Consider the following 21,958-nt stretch of genomic DNA (forward strand, 5'->3'; position numbering starts at 1 on the left):
ATAACTACACATTATAGGACTCTCACTGGACTACAAGACAGCCTCAACCTGACTAGTAGACAACATGCAAAACGCACCTAAGTGGGCATGACTACCTAGACCTAGCAGGGTACACATCAAACCATCATAGCCAGCTATACATCCCAATGCATATACGCCCCTTAACCATCGATCTTGAGACTCAGGTGGTAACATAATATATATATATATATAATCAATCCTAGTATAGAACATAAAAAATTAAAAAAATAATAAAAAGATAAAAAAAAAACATCTGGTATGTCATTTAACTATTTTAGTTGACCTGACATGAAAATATGTAGGATTTACATTTTTGGTAAATCCATTCCGTTATGCATGAATAGGTAGGAATTAGCGTTTTGATCTAATTTATACCTAATATGCCACCGTCCCATACCGGTGCATATAATCCACAAAATCCATAAATGAAGCAATATCCAAAGTGATACATCAAATAAATTCACAAATCCAATAATTGATGCAATAAATGATAAATTTAAAAATCAATTAAAATTCACAAAACAGTTCAATAATTGATAAAACATAAATAAGTAGTTCATTAATTATAAATAAGCATAAATAAAGTCTAATATGTATATGACTATATTATGCATCCAATATAGATTTAAAATCATGTTCCAGTCATTTAAATTGCTAGAAGAAAACTAGGCAACTAAATTCTTTACATCCGTTAACAGCATGCAACTTGTTTAAACTACCATACTGTTCGATCCACAAGCCTAGGGATATTAATTATGCTATATGAGGTTTTAATATAACATGAAATAATGCTTAAAATCCTTAATAATAACGTACCCAGAACAGTCCGGGAACCCCAAAAATATCAAAACCGTGCTTAAAAAAAAATTCTAATAAGTTATTATGCAAGAAAGCTTGCTCTCCAAAGTGGAGAGCAAGCTCCCACACAAGGGAGCTAGCTCCTCTACCTTGGGAGCCATCTTTGTGCTTAGGGAGCCAGCTCCCTCAATCCATGGAGCCGGCTCTCTCTGTCACAGAGAGCCGCGGGTTGAAAAATAAAAGGAGCCTGCTCTTTCCCCTTAGGAGCCGGCTTTGTCCCTGCTTCCTATTATCGTCTTCGTCTCTGATGATGTTAAAAACCCTTTGAAATCATTAGTTCAAGTTCCTAGAGGTCCGACTAAGTTCCAAATCATCCAGAAAAATCATATATCTTAGTACGCATCGTTACAAGATTTAAACAGACAATAAAAAAATTTGTTCAACAATTAAATTTCAATTAATCAACACATAATATATAGTTTAAAGTCTGAATTAACATGCATACAATAACTGTTTTTAAAGTCCAATTTAATCCTGGAGATTATCTAAGCATGCACAGAACACAGGTCAAAGAAAAAGAACTTGCCTCTGATTTCAGTTTTGAAACCTTAACGCCGTCTTCCTAAATTTTTTGGTAAATCCAAAACTGTTCTCAACTCCTTTATTGCTCCTGGTTTAACCCCCAAGCAAGCTTCCAATACCCCTCATTGGTTCAGCCCTTGTTCTTGGCCAAACCCTGACTCGCTCTTTGTTTTCTCTCAAACCTCACTGTTCGTGAATAGGGTTTATGTTTTAAACCCTAAGCAGACACAATACGATATATATATAGGCAAAAATAGTTTTAACCTAATTCTATTCATGTGAGGAGTCGGCAAAGAAAACATAGAAATAAAATATAAAATACATATATGTATATAAGTCGGCAATTTTAATGAATATATATAAACCCTAAAACTTTATATTACATATATAAAAATAATGAAACTAATTTAATTATTAACAATTACTAATAATTAAACTAACCCAATATACATATATACCCATATATACATGTATATCCATCCATGGGTAAAAACTATACCCATTTACACTATCCAAAAAGTCCGTTGATCCTATCCAAGCCCAACTTCGTTTAAAAATTAAAATAATACATTTAATTTAATATTCAATTTCCACCTAAGCATATAATTCAATTAAAACAAACAATTGAATTAAACAATTAAAAATAAAAACAATACATTTAATTTAACATTCAATTTTCACATAAGCATATAATTCAATTAAAATAAATAATTTAATTAAATAATTAAACATTTAAACAATTAACCAAATAATCAAAAATTGAATTTAAAAATGCACTTAAACAATTAATTAAATACCAAGACTATCATTCTAATAGCCTTTTAAAATTAGGGGTATTACAACTGGTGACTGATTTACCACTTGCCGATAATCAGCTGCTGGAACTTGTTGATAATCGACTATTGGCACTTGTCGATAATTAGCAACTGGTTGCTGATAATTAACTGCTGGAACATGCCGATAATTAGTGGCTATTTGCGTCTGCCGATAATTAATAGCTGGAACATGTTGATAATCGGTTGCTGGAACTTGCCGATAATTTGATGCTGAAACTTGCCGATAATCCACGACTGTTGGCGTCTGTCGATAATCGAATATTGGCGTTTGCCGATAATCGACTATCGGTACTTGCTGATAATCGACTGTTGGAACATGCCGATAATCAGCTGCTGGAACATGCTGATAATCATCTGGCCAACCATATGGCTGATTAGAATACTGGTACATCGGCTGATTTGACTGATCAGAATATTTGTTTGTCGGTTGAGAAGCCGACTGTATATTTTTTACTATAAATCACTCACCTAGTGGGGTCCCACTGGGCGTGCCAAGAATGTTGACATTAAAATCGGCCGACTAATGCCGATCTTAAATTGATCTAATGTGGGCGTGCCAGAACCAATTTGTATGGTTCGAGTGTGAGTTGTCAACTTGCGATTTTTTTGATAATATTAACTATCAGGTGATGCGAGGAGAAAAAGAATAAATATAATTCCTCTTTGAGTTCTAATTGCCTTAATTAAAAGGAATTTATCGGTATACAATATATAGTAATAATTGAGAGAATAGAAAGAGGAGAAAAAATAGATGTAGAAAGTGATAGGGAGAAGAGATAGAGAGACAGAGATATAGGGAGAGAAATAGAACGAGACTGAAATAGAGACGGAGAGAGATAGAGATAGCAAGGATGTTATTTGGGAAAGCACTTGAGAAAGCAAACAAATAAATTAAAGGATTCTGAGGGTGCTGGATAGGGATGGCAACGGGGGCGGGTTTGGGCGGGTGTACCTTTCCCCGCCCCCACAACCGTTTAAAAACCCCGCCCCTGTTCCAGCCCAAAACCGCAAAAATGGGGAAATTTTCTACCCCATCCCCGTAACCGTTTAACATTTTTACCCCCGAGGATACCCGCCCCGCCCCCATTTAAGACTATAATTTAATTATTGTTGAAATGGATTTATACTTTTTTTTTTTTTTTCCCCCTCATCTTCAATTCTTCACCATTGCAACTTTCCTTTTAATAAAATTCATTTGTTACTTTAATATTGTTATATAGGGTACTTAATATATAGTGAAAAATATATATACTAATGAAATAAGGGTACTTAAGTAATTTGTCTATATAAACGGGACGGGGCGAGGCCGAGCGACCTCCCCCAGCCCCCACACCAAACCCGCGCAGGTTTTTATTACATTAAACCATCCCCGCCCAAATAAGCAATACAGTCCCCCAAAACCGCCAAAAACGGGGCACGGTGGGGCGAGTAACCGCGGGGGCGGGTGAAATTGCCATCCCTAGTGCTGGACCTCAATCTCAGCATGCCTCTTTGATTATTTATAGAAAATTACGTAAAACAAACTCCTACACACAAACACTTTATTTTCATTACAACTCTATCGCAACTAACTATAAATTCAAAATAAACTAATCATATAGGTAACCTAACTAACTATAAGTTTAAAATAAACTAATCCTAAAGATAAACATAACTATTTAACTTATATCAACTAAAAGATAAATACTAAAATTATAATCCCTATCTATTAAATAATTCAAATGATTCAATCTTCTTTGCCTCTGAATGTAGCTTCTGTCACCTTTTCCATGTGTCAATTTATACCCAAATTGGTTGCCATGTCATTAATACAAAATTTACCAAAAAGGGTGTCAACAGTATCTTGAACATTTATTTGTCTCTTCTGCTTAGGCTAGATTTAGAAATAAGTCTTTCCCTTCTGAATGTTCCAAATTATCAAACCACAAAGTAATTAAATTATTTCCAACACTGTGTTCTATATGCAATCTGACATCTTCCTTGGTGGTCTACATATATTCCTCAAGCATGAGAACAATTCTGATTTTTAATGTTCCTGTTAGATTATATATGTTCTACTTAGTATACGTTGCATTGTATTGTACTATTATACTATTTGGCTACAATTTAAAGACAATACTTGGGTCCAACCCAGGTTGGATGAAGTTCATCCAACCTGGGTACGTGGCCCAATCAGTACATGACAAGTGTCCATTAATAGTATTGTATTTAAGTTGAGTATTACCTAACTATTTGGGTTGACCCGTTTAGAACTCTTTATTTTATTTTTTTGGCTTTGCTTTCATCGACAACCTCCACCGTGATACCCCTCGATTCTAGAGCCACGGGTGATCAAGTCCTAGCACAGATCCGAGAGATACCAAACAATTAATATTTAAATAAACACAGAACACAAAAGAATTTAATGAATAAATAATAAATCTAAAAGAATTCTAAATTAAAAATCCTTTAAAATTAAATAATTAAAATCCAATAATCCCAAAACCTCCGATATTTAAACAACTCGGGAATCCATCTAGTGGACCCCTAATAAAATCCCAAACTGAAAAGCGAACAACTGAAATAAATCTAAAGCTAAACCATAAAGAGAAATCATACGTCGTCGGAAAAATGAGTGACCGTTTCTACTCAGCATGAACAAGCTCTAAGACTGGAACCGTCCGATACCTGAAAAAATAGTAGTGGGTCAGGCCCACGAACAAGTTCTATTCTAACTACAATCCAAATAGGGACCCGATACGCAGATATATCCTAGATAACTTAACAATATCTATCTAGTCCATACATATATATATTCATACTAAGGGACTCTCATTAGACTACAAAGAGGGTCTCAACCTTAATAGAAGACAACATGCAAAATGCGCCAGAGGTGGGCATGTGTACCTAGACCTAACAGGGTATACTTTTACCATCATACCCAATTATGCATCCCAATGCATATATGCTCCCTAACCATCGATCCTGAGATTCAAGTTCATATCGTGGTACCATAATCATATATATATATAAATCCTATCTTATCCATCCATAAGAAATCCAGTTAGTCATTCAACTTATTCAGTTGATCTGACTTAAATATAAGTAACAAGTAATCCAGTTAGTCATTCAACTTGTTCAGCTGATCTGACTTAAATATAGGTAGCAAGTAATCTAGTTAGTTATTCAACTTGTTCAGTTGGTTTGACTTAAATATAAATAGGATTTAAATTTTATAGTCCATTCCCTAATTCCAAAGTAGGTAGGACTTAGTATTTTGAATTAATCTGTCCCTAGTATGCCACCGTTCCATACCGGTGCATACAATCTATAACATCCATGTAATTGATATGACAGAATTTAATGGTTCATCAATTAAAATCCAGAATAAGCATCCATATAATTGACATAACATAATTTAATAGTTCATCAATTAAAATCCAGGGTAAGCATAATAAAATCTAATAAGTATATGACCCTATTATGCATCCAATACAGATTTAAAAATCATGTTCCAGTCATTTAAACTACTAAAAGAAGACTAGATAATTAAATTTTTTACACCCGTTAACAGCATACAAAATGGTTTAAACCTCCATACTGTTAAATCTACTAGCATACAGATGTTAATTATGCTATATGAGTTTTAATATATCATAAAACAAAGTTTAGAATCTTTTATAATAATCCAGAACAGTTTAGGAACTCCAAATATATCAAAACTGTACCCAAAACCACGTCCAGTACATCTTTAAGCATGAGAGCTTGCTCTCAAAAGTTGAGAGCCAGCTTTCAACCAATAGGAGCCAGCTCCCCTACCTTGGGAGCCGGCTCTATGACTTAGGGAGCTGGCTCCTTCAATCCATGGAGCCGGCTCTCTCTCTCACAGAGAGCCGTGGCCAAAAATCTTAGGGAGCTGGCTCCATTCCCTTGGGAGCCGACTCTGTCCTTGATTTCTGTCGTGGTCTTCACCTCCGACGATGCTAAAAACACTCTGTAATGTCTTATTTAGGTTTTCGAAAGTCCGTTTATGTCCCAAAACTCTCCCAGAAACTTTTAAATCAAAATATGCATCGTTATAAGATTTAAAGCTGAATATGAAAAAATTTGTTCAACAATTAAATTTCAATTAATCAACACATAAAATAAAGTTTAACATCTGAATTACATGCATACATAATCAATTTTAATGTCCGTTAAGTTCCTGGAGACTATCTAGGCATGCACAGAACACAAGTCAAAGAGAGAGAGCAAGAAATAGAACTTGCCTTTGATTTCAGTTTTGAAATCTCGGCGTTGTCTTCCTAGCTTTTTCGGCAATCTTTCACTGTTCTAACTCCTCTATTGCCACTTGGTTCAACCCACGAGTAACACCATTCGTTCTCTCATTGGTTTAGCTTTAGCCTAAGCCAAACCCTAAGTTTCCCTTTCTCTGTTTTCTCTCCGACCTTGGCAGACTTATACTAGTATATATATAGGCCAAAAACTTTACCTTAATACTAATCATATAAAGAGACGGAAAATTAAAATAAAACTATAACTAGTCGGCAACTTCATCCTTAATAAAAAAAAATCTTAAATTAAAAACATTTAATTCAACACTTAATTTAAACCAAGAAAACAATTATAAACCTAACATTCAATTAAACAAATAAAGAAACAACTTACACAATTAATACACTGCCACATAAGCATATCATTAATGAAACAAATAATTAAAACAAATAATTCAATTAAATAAAAACAATTAAAACCAATAATTCAATTAAATAACAACAATTAAACAATCAGGCAAATAAGCAAATAATAAAAAAAATAAAAAAAAAACAAAAAAAATGCAATAAACTAATTAATTAAAATACCGAGACTATCCTTTTAAAATTAGGGTATTACATCCACTCCTTCTCTGTCTCCACTGCAACTTCCACCCCAAATCTCTTTCCATCACAACCTCCACCTATTTTCTCTATCTCTCCACTACCACCTCCTCCCACCGTGGCCACCTTGATGTGTCTGAGACCCCGGCGGTGGCTCCAGAGATCTTCAATAGCCTCCGTCGACAAGGCACCTCCACCAGCAGGTCCAACCCCATTTTTTTCAGCAATACGACCCCATACTGTGCTTTTGCCAGAAGAACCAGACCCTAAGCTGACCCGGAAGCTCGAAAACCCTAATTCGATTGTTTGTTTTGTGTGATATTAGAGGTTGGAGAGGGTGGATTTGAGATGGGTTTTGAGAGAATAGGGATTGGATTTTGGGCTGAAGAAAAGGATGTTGAAGAGTATGTGGTGGTGGTAGAAAGAACTATAACAGTGGTTTTGGAAGTTTGTTAAGGCTTGTTGAAGGTCAAATTGGGGGAATTTGGGCTGTGGTGAAGATGATTCACACTGAACTTCAGGAAATTCATAATTTTCTCGGGAAAATAGGAGAGATGAGAAAGAAAAAAATGGTTTATACCCAAAAATTGATGGACAATGCCCAATTTAATTTAAGATTACTTTTTGACACATGCCATGCACGTACCCAGGTCATCCAACTTGGGTTGGACCCAAGTATTGTCCATAATTTAATGCCTATCCGCCCAATCCAGCCATCCTATAAATAGGCCTCTTAGTGTATATATATATATTTAAAATATATATTTTTTTAGTGTTCTTTTGCAATCTTGTCTCCAACTCAAGTTGATTTCATATAACCCACCTTGAATTTTGTACACATTGTATCTTTACTACTTACCTAGCTCTTTGAGTTTCATGTCTATAAATAGGTGTTCTATTTACTATTTCACGATAATTCAAGTTATCATATTTATTAAGGGTGCAAACGGTTCGGTTTGGACCGGATTGAGAGTTTTTTGGGTCCAAATCATTTATAACAGTTCCACTATTTTTGAAACCAGACCGAATCATAATGCCCATGGAACCAAACCAAACCAAACTGTACCATAATGCCCATGGAACCAAACCAAACCAAACCAAACCGTGAAAAACCGGTTCGGTTCGGTTCGGTTTATTGGTTTTAGTTGATTTCTTTTTTATTTTATTTTAATTCAGAGGGGACAAAGTAAAAAAATAATAATAATAATAATAATAATAAATTCAACTAACATTGATATAACACGAAAAAAAAAAAAAAAGAATTTTAAGAAGAAAAAGGGAAAGAAAATTGAGATATATTTGTAAGGAAATGAAAGAAAATTGAGAAATATTTGGAAAAAGAAATTTGACTTTTAAAAAAAGAAATTTAAGGAATTTAAAGAACAAAAGAAAAAAAAAAGTAAAGATAATTTTAGAATTTAAAAATTTAGGGGGGTGGGGGGGCACGTGAGAACTTTACTTGATTTAAGTTTAGGGTATGATATACATATATATAGTAACGGTTCGGTCTGGGCTGGTCTGGACCCTAAACCAGGACCGGACCAAAAAATTAAGGTTCCATAATTTTGGACCCAAGATTAGACCAAACCGCTATACAACTAACCCAAACCGCCCAATTCAGTTCGGTCTGGTTCGATTTTTCGATTTACCGAATTTTTTGAACACCCCTAATATTTATTGATTCTAACTGCTCCCGAGGTTACTTCTTTTTAGCAATGTACTTAGTTTAAACACATTTAACAAAAATGGATTCGCCTAAATCATATAATGCTCTCCAGAGAGCTCCCCCATGAAAGAAAGAGAAAAAATTAAAAATCACAAATTCTGCATAGTGTTCATCAAGTATAATGATACATATCATGAATTCATTTTCGTGATATGCATCTTGAACCATGTTGCACTATACACAAGTTTATTGCCCCTTAGTGGCAAATTAGATGTAACTATTTCTCCTCAGTATTGTGAAGGGTATGGGTGTTATGGGATCCACAAAAAATCTCAATGCTCTCTGCAGTGGAGCATAGTTAAGTGATTAATTGTGAAATTGAGTTGATTGATATAAAGAAAAAAGGGTTTTAGCTTCATTTTTTATGCTGCAAACACAGCTACTGAAAGGAAGGCTCTTTGGAGAGCTCTTAATTCTCACTGCTTGTCAAATGAGCCCTAGATTATAATGGGAGATTTCAATGTCTTGTTTCATGTGAATGACTCATATGGTGGTGCTCTCAGATGGACAGCAGGTATGCATGATTTTAAGGACTGCTTAAATAGGAATGGATTGCAAGATATGAGATTCACTGGGGTTTTCCATACTTGGTCAAATGGAAGTTTTGGCTGTGTAAATATCACTCGAAAACTGGATAGAGCCCTAGTCAACTTCTCTTGGATTTCTCTCTTCCCATAGGCTGAATGTGAATTTTTGCCACATGGTATTTCTGATCACTCTTCAATGGTGATTAGATTTGGCGACCTTACCTCTAAAAAGAACATACCTTTTAGGTTCTTTAACTTTTGGACTCTTGACACCTCTTTTTTACACATTGTTTCAACTGAATGGCAGAAGGAAATTCATAGTACTAAAATGTTTGTCCTTACGCAAAAACTGAGAGCACTGAAAAATCCATTAAAACAGCTGAACAAATCTTCTTATAGCGATATTTCAGCAAGAGTTGCAGCCTATAAGGATGATCTCTATCTCTGCCAAAAGAACCTTGACCTCAACCTATCTGATGACTCTCTTAAGATTGACTGAGAAAAAGCTTTCAACCAAGTTCATTTAGTTCTCCCTTGCGGAGGAATTTTTACAAGCAGAAAGCTCAAGTTCACTGGCTTAAGGAAAGAGATCAAAATACTGCTTTCTTCATGAGGAGTTTTGGTTCTAAGGCAAACAGAAGAAAAGTCCAATCCATCTTCAATTCCAGTGGTACTCTGCTGCATGGTGATGACATGAAAAATGAATTTCTCAACCATTTCACTTCCATTTTGGGGCAAGGTTATTCACACTATCAGGGTATGACATCCTTCTCCTAATTTATCTCTAAGTTTGTACCAAACCATTGTTTATATTCTCTCACCTCAATAACCACAACCATGGAGATCCAAAACTCCATTATTTTATTTCACCCATTCAAGAGCCTTGGTTCTAATGGGTATAATTCATCCTTTTTCAAAATTTCCTGGCACATTATAGGGCATGATGTTATTGCAGCTGTTTACAGAAATCAATTCCTCCTACATAGCCCTTGTACCAAAAATTCCAAATCCCTTAACAATAAATGACTTCAGGCCAATTTCTTGTTGCAACCTGATTTACAAAACAATTTCCAAATTGTTAACCAAACTAGAATGCTTTTGTACAAGGTAGACATATATCTGAAAACATAATTCTTGTCCATGAATTGTTGAATGGTTACAACAAGGCTAATCATCCTCCAAATTGTGCTTTAAAAATTGATCTTATGAAGGCCTTTGACTCAATTCATTTGCAGTTCATACTTGATTCATTTCACCTTTTTGGTTTCCCACCAATTTTTGTGCACTAGATCTCCCAATGTATCACTACTCCTTCTTATGCAATATCTCTCAATGGGGAACTTTTTGGTTTTTTCAAAGGGAAGAGGGGTATCAAGCAAGGTGACCCCATTTCTCCTTTGCTCTTTGTCCTTGCTATGAAGGTCCTCACACTCACAGTCAATTGCCAAATCAGATTGAACCCCAACTTCAAATTTCATTGGAGGTGCAAAAAGCTTAATATCTCTCATCTCATATTTGCAGATGATTTATTGATGTTTTCCTATGCTAACATTGATTCTGTCCAAATTTTGATTATTGCCTTAGCATTATTTCGTTCCTTCTCTGGTCTGCAACTGAACCTTTCAAAGTGTAAGGCTTTCTTCTCAAGGGTGTATAATCAAACCAAATCTTTTATCCTTGCTCTTCTGTAATTTGACTCAGGGACTCTTCCTGTCACTTACTTGGGATTGACCATTTCTTCTTCTGCAATTAAAGCTAGAGACTGTCAAACATTGGTTGGAAGAATTACCAAAAGAATTGGCAATTAGACTTCTAGATTTCGTTCATATGCTGGGAGAGCTGTCTTGATCAAATCAGTGTTATGTTCTATCCAAGCCTACCGGTCACAGGCATTTATGTTACCTAAGAAAGTCTTTGAGGATATTAACAAGATTCTTAGAAGTTTCTACTGGACTGGTGTTGAGCTGAAGAAAAGAGGAGCTAAAGTTGCTTGGAATACAGTATGTAGGCCTAAAATTTTTGGGGGATTAGGGTTCCCTGACCTTGAGTTGTCAAACAGAATTACCAACCTTAAACACATTTGGAAATTATGTTTAAAAAAGGAAAGTCTTTGGGTAGCATGGTCATATGGCTATCTTATCAAGGATAAGTGCATTTGGTCTGTTAAATCTTCTGCACTTAGCTCTGGTTTTTGGAGAAATTTATTGAAGCTAAGGGAAATGGCAAGATGACTTATTTTGCATAGGATTGGATGTAGGAAAGATACCAAGTTGTGGATGGATTATTGGTTGCCTAATGGTCCAATTGTAAAACAATTGCGGTTGAATGACTTGGAAATTCTTCAACTGGACTCTTCAGCCATAATTGATAGCCTAATTTCCAATATATGGTCATTGGATGATACCCCTATCGTTAAACTACCCCCATTTCTTCTAGTCCTTGGACTTCCTCTCTCAGCTATACACTTTACATCCTCCCTCTAAGTATAATGACAATATTTTATTGTTACCTAGCCCAACAAAAACATACTCATTCTCCCACACCTATGCCTTGCTCCACCATCCCCAACCTTTGTGTGGTATAAGTTGATTTGGTTTAAAAACCATATCCCAAAACACAGTTGCATCGTTTGGCTAGCAGTTAGAGGAAACCTTTTTACTCTGGACTCAAAGCCTATGCTCCACAAGCACTATGTTAACAGGTGCTACTTATGCTTGGCTAAAAATGAATCCATGGATCATTTGTTCTTCAAATGTAGCTTCAGCTCACTGGTTTAAAGAGTTCTTCAAGTGATTGTAGGGTTTTTCGTTCTCCCCAACTCCTGGACAGACTTGATTAATTGGTGCTCAGTAAATTGGACTTCAGGAAAATACTTAACCATAAGCTTCTTTTATCTGCAGCAATTTATTTTATGTGGCAGGAGAGAAACTATAGAGCCTTCAGAAATACATTCAGCTCACCTAACCTTACCATTTCCTAAATCAAATTTTCAACTAGATCAAAACTTGTAACTATCAAGTTGAGAAGTAGTGCCGAGCTCAGAGGAATTACAAATACACAGGACCTCCAAAGCCTATTTGTACAGGCATGTAGTGATTCAAGTATGCACTATTGGCTGATAACATAAGGTTCCTCACCAATTGAGGGTGGCAGCTTGAAGATCTCCTTTGGAAGTTCAGTAGATTCATGCAATTGAGAATGAAGGATGCACTGTTTAGCTGTTATAGTTTGGCTATATTGTAGGAATGGTTTCAAAGTTTGGTTGTGGTTGCTGTTAAGGCCTTGACCTTGTACTGAGGTTGCTGTTAAGGCCTTGACATTGTACTGATTTGTATTGTGTTGTATCATCCCCTTAAGGGGGGCTCATGTATATTTTATCTTTTAATACAAGTTTACCCTTACCTAAAAAAAATAAATAAATAAAAATTTCCTTATTCATATTCTTTTCTTCCCTTAAACTAAACTTATTAGATTTTTTAATCAAATGATATAATCTCCTATAATTTATTAATTAAAATAATTTTTTTGAATCATTTAATATAAAGTTAATCAAAAAAAGTTAATATAATTCTTATAATGTGCTCTTTTTTGATTAAAAATTAAAAAAAAAAGTTAATATAATCTCCTATAATTTATTAATTAAAATAAAGAGCACATGACAAAAGCTCTTGCAAGGATTTCTCTCCTTTTAATACCAAGATCTTCTCTAGGAAGCTAGGAAGCACGGACGCTTTTACAAAGGAGTCGTACCCGTGTTGTGCCGGTGTTGGACACCGACACTACGTGTCCGACACTTCATATACACGTGTCCATTAATAAAATTTAATTTTATTATTTCAGACACTTCATCGACACTTTCTGAAAACTTTGTTGACACTTCTCGGACATTTTTAATAGAAGTCTACACAGTAATCTTGAAAATAATATAAATACTATCATGACAAAGTAGTGAAATAATAATATATATGATATAAAAATTATTACAATAATGACATAATTTTATTTTCTAATTCATTTCAGAGCAACTTTTAGTATAGAAATTATAAACCAATTATAATACTATTACTGAATAGATTTATATTAATAAAAATTTATATTGTTATGTGGTCGTGGCTACGTTGTATCCGTGTCTTACTTTTTAAAAATTTGACGTGTTAATATATTCGTGTCCGTATAACGTAGCTAGGAAGACACATGAATTATTTCAAGCAATTTAGTTTTTTATTTTTTTATTTTTTTCACCAAACAATTTAGGTTATATATGTGTTGTTCAATTCCGCACCTTTCCAAAGAGAAACCCTAAAAAGCATAAACATACTTTGACCTATAACCTTGAACTCTTCCAACCTACAAGGGTAGCTAGGCATATTATGACAAGCACACACTTCGATTCAGAGCTAGCCAAGTTGAGTAAATGTATCCAAATAGGCCCCAAAATTTACTTAAGCTAGACTCCACCATATCATTCTATACTTGACTTCTTGCATCTGCTACACTCAGCAAATATAGATAGTATATATTGAGCACGTCAATGATAAGTTTGGCGCTTTCATTCTATGGACTTCATTGCTGACCATCTAAACTTGGATTGTAGATAGACAGTTGGAGAAGATGAATACAGTTTTTGGCTGGGTGATACATACATGCATATATATATATATATATATATATATATGCCTACCTGTGTGTGTAAATTTCATCACTTAGCTGCTGCCTCTTTCTTTATTCAAAGATGAACTTCTTTCCTACTATTAAAAAGAATATATATAAAGATATTATTTCAGTCTATTAACATGTATTTTACCATATCCTTCATCAAGGACTTAACATATGGCTTCAAGTCTACTACATTAACATGTGATGGTGATTATTAGGATCTCTAAATTATTTTTGCATGCCTAGCCACATGAAATATGTAACGAAATACGGATTTCTTTCAAATTATTTGCGTGTCTATAGTTATATGTATGTCCATTGTATATTTGAGGCCGGGCATGAAGAAATTAAAGTTTATTTTTTTTTCGGTAAGTAATGAAGAAATTAAAGTTCTTGTCTAAAATGAAAGAATAATTTGAAAGAAACTTTTTTCTTTGTACCCGAATTTTCAAAGTTCTAGAACTCTGCATGTTTACACACTATTAAGCAGGGATCTCGGGAAAATTAAAGCTTGACACTGTCTTTTCTCTAGAATTAATTAATTTTTTTTTTTTTTTTTTTTTTAAAAAAAAAAAAAATCATCTCCAATTATTTTCCTTTCTATTTGTCCAAACGCACTTTTTATCCACACATTACATACATAAAGTGTAACCCAGCTACCATTGGCATTATATACATGTAAAGTTGCCATTGGTATTGATACTTTCATATATGAACAAATATATATACACACACACATGCAAGTTTAAATGGCAACAAACACATAGTCCATGTTCACTTGGCAAGTTGGCATAATATATACAAATCCCAACGCTCTTTACAGCCGTACAAATGATACTAAGACCTCGTCTTTGTTGGAATCTATCTATCTAGGAAATAGTATACACACTGTCATTTAGCCCTTCTCCAATCTGAAAACCCACCAAACTATTTTGTCGTTAATACAGATACAGATGCATCTTACTTTGGCCCACAGAAATTAAATCCTCCCTTTCTGCACTCCCTCCCTCTCTCTCTCTCTCTCTCTGTCTCTCTCTCTCTCTATAGAATTCTCTACCTTTCTCTTACATGGTTTGGAAAAACAAGCTAGGTCTAACAATATAATATAATATAGTAATATAATATTAGCACAATATATCACGGAGAGTCTTCACGTTGAAAATCAAACCAGAACATGGATATATCAACAACTCCTCTTGAGATATATATGTCCTTCCTCGTGCCCCTACAACTATGAAATAAATCAACAAATTTCCATTTCTTTGTCACGTTAAATCACTTTCTAATTGGGTACAGATGTTGACGTGGCACAGGTGTAAAATTTTCTGTACATTGAATTTCACAACTTCACCCTTATACGGACTATATGATTTCTACATCAATGCATACGTATATATATGTATATAAAATTGAACATTTACATTGCGTTCTTCATCTAACTCTTATCTTTTATCTTCTGCTTTTGAATAATGTTCGTTATTTTATCAGTTTCTTTATGTAACTGACAAAAAATGAAAGTACTTAACTAATAATTAATGAACAAATTCCGTACCAGCATGACATTTTCACTAAACTCCATAATTCTTAGATTGAGAGACTTTAATGCAAAATTTTTTTTTTTTTTTTGCCCTAACATAACATAAAAAAACCAAATTAATGAATATTTTCATCTTGAGTCAACCGAAAAGTAGATTATAATATCCTAGCTAGCTAGAAAGAAACTAAAGTAAAAGTGCACAAAGCAAAGGAAAATTGTTTCACATATATACATGATTTGGAGCGATGTTACCGATGTATCCGAAGAAAGAGAAAACTTTCATTCTAGAGAGAGAAAGTTCTTTGAATCTGTGACAATTCCAAAAGAGTGACACAGTTCCATTTTATCCATTCCATCATCATCAACTTTTGGCATATGTGTCTTCAAGTCAAGTTCATATACATACATACATACATGTATACATATCATATATGTAAACGGAGTAGATATATATATATATATATATATATATATATGATGGGTAAGAGTATATCATACCACAGTGTCTGTAACATTGGGCAGTTGTGAAGGCGAAAAGGCCAATAGTATCAAGACAAGCATGATCGCAACCGGAACGAGAAGAAGCATCAAAGGCGGCGGAGGAAGCGGAGGCAGAATCAGCGGCAACACCAGAAGAGACACCGTCACGGCCAACATAACCACCAGTGCTCTGATCATTACTAACAAGTAGTTCCAGCAGCCTTCATAATAATAACATCAAAACTTATGTGATCATCATCATCAAACTCGTACTTCATCAATATCATCGTCATCATCAACTTCCAATAACAAATGTTATGTGTATGGACTATGGTATATCATTGAATACATATATATAGAGAGAGAGAGAGGAGTATTTGTACATGGTTGAGAGAGAATTAAAGAGAGTAGTAGGCGACTCCTAGATGTGTTGTTGAGTGGTGTTATGGGTACTCTACACCATCATATTAATGCAGATCGATGGACGTTAGGGTCTGCTTTGTTACTTGTCTTCGTCAAATCTGACACGTCAACTTTACCAACCACAACGTAATACACCAAATTTTGGGTTCGATTCATGGTACCAAAGGTCATTCTTGTAATTTTGACACCTCATCATTTAAATTTAATGAGTAATGATACTATAAGACGTCTTGTGACAAGAGCTTCGTTTTATTGTTGATCACTTAATTTCAGGAAGCTTAATCATAAAGTTATCTTATTCGTTAATTCAATATTAGAATTAATAAAGAGAACACATAATTCTAATCTAATTTAATTGACTAACTTTAATCAAGTTTAAAGAAAAAATTGACTATTAACCAAAGAAAATGATCTATAGAAACATTCATGAAATTTTTTTATTCTTGTGATCTAATGGTCGATCACCTAATTTCATTCCATGGTAGGCAGTGTGATTTTTTCATTTGAATATATCAAATTTAGCAATTTAATTGTCTAAATATATATATTTGTTAACTTTGTAAGTAAATTTGCAAAAAAAAAAAAAAAAAAAAAAAAAATGGAAGTACATTGTTTATCAAAAGCATAAGAGTAATATTGTCATGGATGATAACAACTCTCCAACGTCATCTGAAATCTTTGAAAATGCAACCTCCTCTTTAATGAGGGAAGGATATAATAGTCAAAACCAATATATATATATATATATATAATGCAGGAATTAGTTCAAAGATCACCACTTTTATCATGCAAAGAATTAGTTCTAATTGTGCAAATCTAAACCATGGAAAGGATGGGGAAGTGAGAGATGATATAAACGAATTTATCAGAAGAAGAAGGCACTAATTTGATTCCAATTAAATTATATATATATATACATAATTAATCATGTCTAACAGCGCTAAGAACCCTGCACTTGGACAATCTTTTCAAAAGCAAAATGGGGGTTTAACTATATTCAAATAGAATTATGATTGTGACTCTCACTGGCATATTCCTCCCTATCATCATCCACATAAAGAGAAGAGTTGAAAATTTGCTGGAGAAAAGTTATAATCTTTGATTATGTCACATTTCGATGTATGGATTTATATGTATGAAAGAGAACAGTAACCAAATTATATTTAGAGTAAACTACATGACTGCTTTAGTCAAGCCTTGTTATTTATTTCTTTTTATTAAATTTGACCAAATTGAATATTCATCTTTTGACTAACACTTGATGATTTTATTTTAAGGGATTTTTATATACCGTTTTAATGAGATCAACTTGAAATGTGATCCGCTGGGACTTTTTATATTCAAAATGTGATAATTTAAGAGAGAACTAATAACAATTATATACAACTCTAAGGAAAGATAGGTTATAGTCTAACAATAAATACTTTCACCTCACGTATTGAAAGTCTAAAGAATTTTCTTTAGCAATTATTCAAGGCAGCCTTACATCGTACACAAACTCAAAATTGGTCCATTTGCAAACAATTTTTAGAAGGCATTATAGCATCACAAATAATTCCATGAATAATTAATTCGTTTTTTTTATTTCTAAGTAAAAAAAATACTTTTTTAAAACTAGCTAGTTTCGCCTAAAGGCTAGCTTTGGTGGATGCTAAATTTCAAATCTGCCGCTTGAAACATGCTTTTATTTTATTTTATTTTTTGTCTAGTTTACTCAATACAACAAAGTTTCCCAACCACTTATGGAAGGAATGAATAGGATGAATTAAATTATAAGGGTTCACTATTAATATATTATTATTATACATGCTTATTGTTTAGGGCTAAGAATATGAGATGAATTAAAATTTTTGTGGCCTGATATTGGTTGGCGCCTTACTATTGCTATCTTTTTCCCCTACTTATGAAAGGAAGTGATATTGTAGAGTGCAAAGAACAAAAATTCCCTCATTTCCTCCTTTCTTCCTTTCTATTCCCTCCTCGTCTACCCAAAAGAGGAATGATCTTCAATCCCTTCCTTTCCCATTCAATGTTCTAACTCCTATGCCCAAAAGAGCAATGTTGGCCTTCAATTCCTTCCCTTTCCATACAATTTTGAAGTGAATATAATATGAAGCACTTAGAAAGAATAAATTATTACATGGTTCTGGTCAATTATTTGTCAATACATAAGTAAAAAGTGAAATAAAAATAACATAATGTTAACATATTTGCTTATGTATTAATACATGATTGACCCGACCGTATAATAATTTCTCCAAATAAGAAGTTTAATTCGATACCATGGATTTATTGCTATTATGGTTTGCTTTATCCCTAAAGTATCTTCGTCGAGTCATAAAATAGGCCATTAATTCAATGGTATAATTTCACGATTACGTCGGATCTTTTAATGGTCGAATAGGGGCTAAAGTATATGTAATTGGACATTTCTTGAAATCCCATTCTAAAAGGAGATTCGAACTCGGTAATCAATAATTCATGAAATGAGTGTGTGAGATCGAACTAAACAGTGTATACATTGAATGTGTCGGGCATACCAAATCATTGGTATGTCCGATCAATAACAATATTTCGTTTCAAAAAGAGTAGGCCATTTACTTATATCATCTAACAACTCAACAAGCAAAGAAAAATAATTTATCTTTTTTCAATAGATTTTTATTTGTTGTCAAATCTCCACACAGACACACACGCACGCGGACAAATATTTATGTATTTTATTTGATTAGTGTAGATATTCATTCAAACAATTAAACTGTGTCCGCATTCAGATGTGCCCCCAATTAAGTAGTTGTGCCTGTACACCAAAAATAACAGTTATTTAGTCACACCCCTCAACATTAATTGACGAGGGCCCTCTTGTGCTGTCATTTCCTTTTTCCACATTCTCTGATCTCATGCTTTAAATTTAGCAGACAGAGGTGGGTTTGCCCCTTAAATAGGTGGGAGGAAGTCAATTTCACATCATACAATTTCCTATAAAGAAATAATTACATTGCCAAAGAAAAATTATAGTAAGCAAAAGGTAAATCATGATTTCCTTTCCTTCCATGTTTGTAATTGTCTGCTGTGAACAGAATTTTTTTTAAATGACTCTCTTACCCTCTTTCATATATATATATATATAAAACAGTAGTGTTCAATTATTTTCTAAGATTAAGAAACTTTATATGCACTTTTAATTATAATTTTAGGATCTAATCCTACGGTAATTAATTAATTGAATTTTATTTTTTCATTTTAAGAAACTTACATTTTCTTTCCAAACCATTAAAGAAAAATTACAGAATTAGACAATTTATTAAAGGAAACAAAAATAAAATAATTTGGCTACTTTTTTGTTTGAGTTTCTCTGTCCAATAAAAAAAAACACTTCGCCATCACTACCGGTTGAATAAACAGAAATCAAATATAATTAATCAAAAGAAATAAATAAAATGGCCATTAAATAAAGATTGCTTGAGAAGTATTGATTATAATCAAAACTCAAATTTCAAGATTGATCCATATTTTGTACTCAGCTTAATAAAATATTTGGAATTTGTTCAGTACCTAATTTAGAATTAGGAGACTACTATTGACTTCATAAATTTTATTTTTTATTTTTTTGGTAAATTAAATGTTCAAAGTGTTGATGGGTAAAAACATGCCAAAATATGTATAATATGATTGCAATAGAATTGATAAAGTGGAAAAAAATTAAAAATGACGGACTTTTAATTTTATATTAATTTTACTTCGTCTCAGTGGCTGCTTGCAAATTTGGCAAAAAATAGCCAAATTATTTTATGCTTGTTTCCTTTAATAAATTATTTAATTCTGTTATTTTTCTTTAACTATATTTAATAGTATGGAAAGAAAACGAAAGTTTTTTAAAATAAAGAAAATAAAAGTCAATTAACTAATTGTCATAGGATTAGATCCTAAGACTATAATTAAAAGTGAATATAAATTTTTTTGCTCCCAAGGAACAATTGAACACTATATACATAAAGCAAACACAAATACCCATATCAGCATGTCCCCACATCTCTAAAGAAATCAGATACATGAATCCTCAACCTCTCCATTTGGGAAAGGGAACTAAAGCATTTTGATCATCTATCATAATTATCTATGCTTTTGATATTGTTATTCATTATTTATTCAACTAATGATTGTTTTGAATGACAATTATGCCCTTAACAAACCTTCTTATTTACTCATCGGTGTCCATCTCCTTCTCTAGCCCTAAAAGTGTGTGATTCACATTGCTAGAAATAAGTCAAAATTTAACATTCATTTGTTTGAAATTAAAATTGATGGTAGACTTTTAGTTTGTGACTTGAAAAAGCTCCTCATCCAGAGGTTAACACCGTACAATTAATTCATCATGTATAGAGAGACCCTAGAGTCAGATGTGACACAGTTACTTGCTATAAGAAAGAGCCCATCAACCACAAAGTTTATCTAGATCACTAATCAAAAAGGAAAACGTGTGATTACTCGTTTGTCCACGTTTATCATGACTTCACAAACTCATATTCACCATGTATACTTTTTCAAATGGTCAAACTTTACGCTTAAAAAAAAAAAGTTCATTATCTAGTGTGGTCCTCATAATTTGTTATGAAAAGTTTGCAATATTAGTAAGAATTTTTTTTTTTTAACGTATATTAGTAAGAATTGATAGTAGAGATTTGAGCCTAGTATTATTCTAGGCAACATCAGTAGTTAAAAGAGTTAGTAAGAATTCATAGTAGAGATTTGAGCCTTATTCTAGGCAACATCAGTAGTTAAAAGAGTAATGTTATAAATAATGATCGGTTATCTCAATAATTATCAGATTAGGCAATAAAAAAAATTGATAATTTTTTTTTCCTTTTTTTTTTTTCTTTTTTTTTTTTTCTCTTTTTTTCTCAATTTTCTTTGATAAAACTCATTGATCTATTCGCACTTGTGTGGCCGGCCAGGTGTTTTAGGACAGTACGTGAGAGACAGATTTTGTTTTGCAACCAAACGAAATGAATGCAAGTTGACTACTACTATATTTCTTTAATTTGTCTATTGATCTAATGCATCTCTCTCTCTCTCTCTCTCTCTCTCAATAAATGCATATATTTAGATAAAGAGAATGTATGAACGCTCCACACAATTGTCGCTATTATGAGGTTTGTATCTGGAGATTTTTTTTTTTGTTAACAGGATGTATCTGGAGATAATTGTGATGAATATCTCGCTATAAAAAAATAGATCAAAATATGCAAAAAAAAGAAAGTTTGATTTGGTCAAATGAAATCCAAAGAAAGAAAATATAAAATCCCTTCTCATGATCACAAAAAGAAAAGAGATCATTATTTGTCGTGATGTTAACTTCTTGACAATTGGTTTATTTCTTACAAATTACAAAATAGCCCTTAAAATCCTGGCTAACAACAATAGTTCCATTTGTGATGAAAATAGAAATAATAATAAAAGCGATTGTTTCAATAAAAAAATCAGCAGGAATGGTAGTGATTTACTGATTTAATTAT

The 21,958-nt window shown here is 33.1% G+C and overlaps 1 long non-coding RNA gene across 1 annotated transcript; it reads right to left on the reverse strand.

The window, feature by feature from the left end:
• Positions 1-4,653: 4,653 nt before the first annotated feature.
• On the reverse strand, positions 4,654-16,461 carry LOC132315091 (uncharacterized). The gene is made up of 2 exons (XR_009483570.1): positions 16,038-16,461; positions 4,654-4,904 (listed from the first exon to the last, which is right to left on the reverse strand). It is a non-coding gene; the product is annotated as an uncharacterized LOC132315091 (long non-coding RNA).
• Between the last annotated feature and the right edge of the window lie 5,497 nt (positions 16,462-21,958).

This window comes from Cornus florida, unplaced genomic scaffold (genome assembly GCF_030987335.1).
Source record: "Cornus florida cultivar Cherokee Brave unplaced genomic scaffold, ASM3098733v1 CherokeeBrave_3.0.0_Hap2_Chr06, whole genome shotgun sequence".
In the NCBI taxonomy this organism is placed as follows: Eukaryota; Viridiplantae; Streptophyta; class Magnoliopsida; order Cornales; family Cornaceae; genus Cornus; species Cornus florida.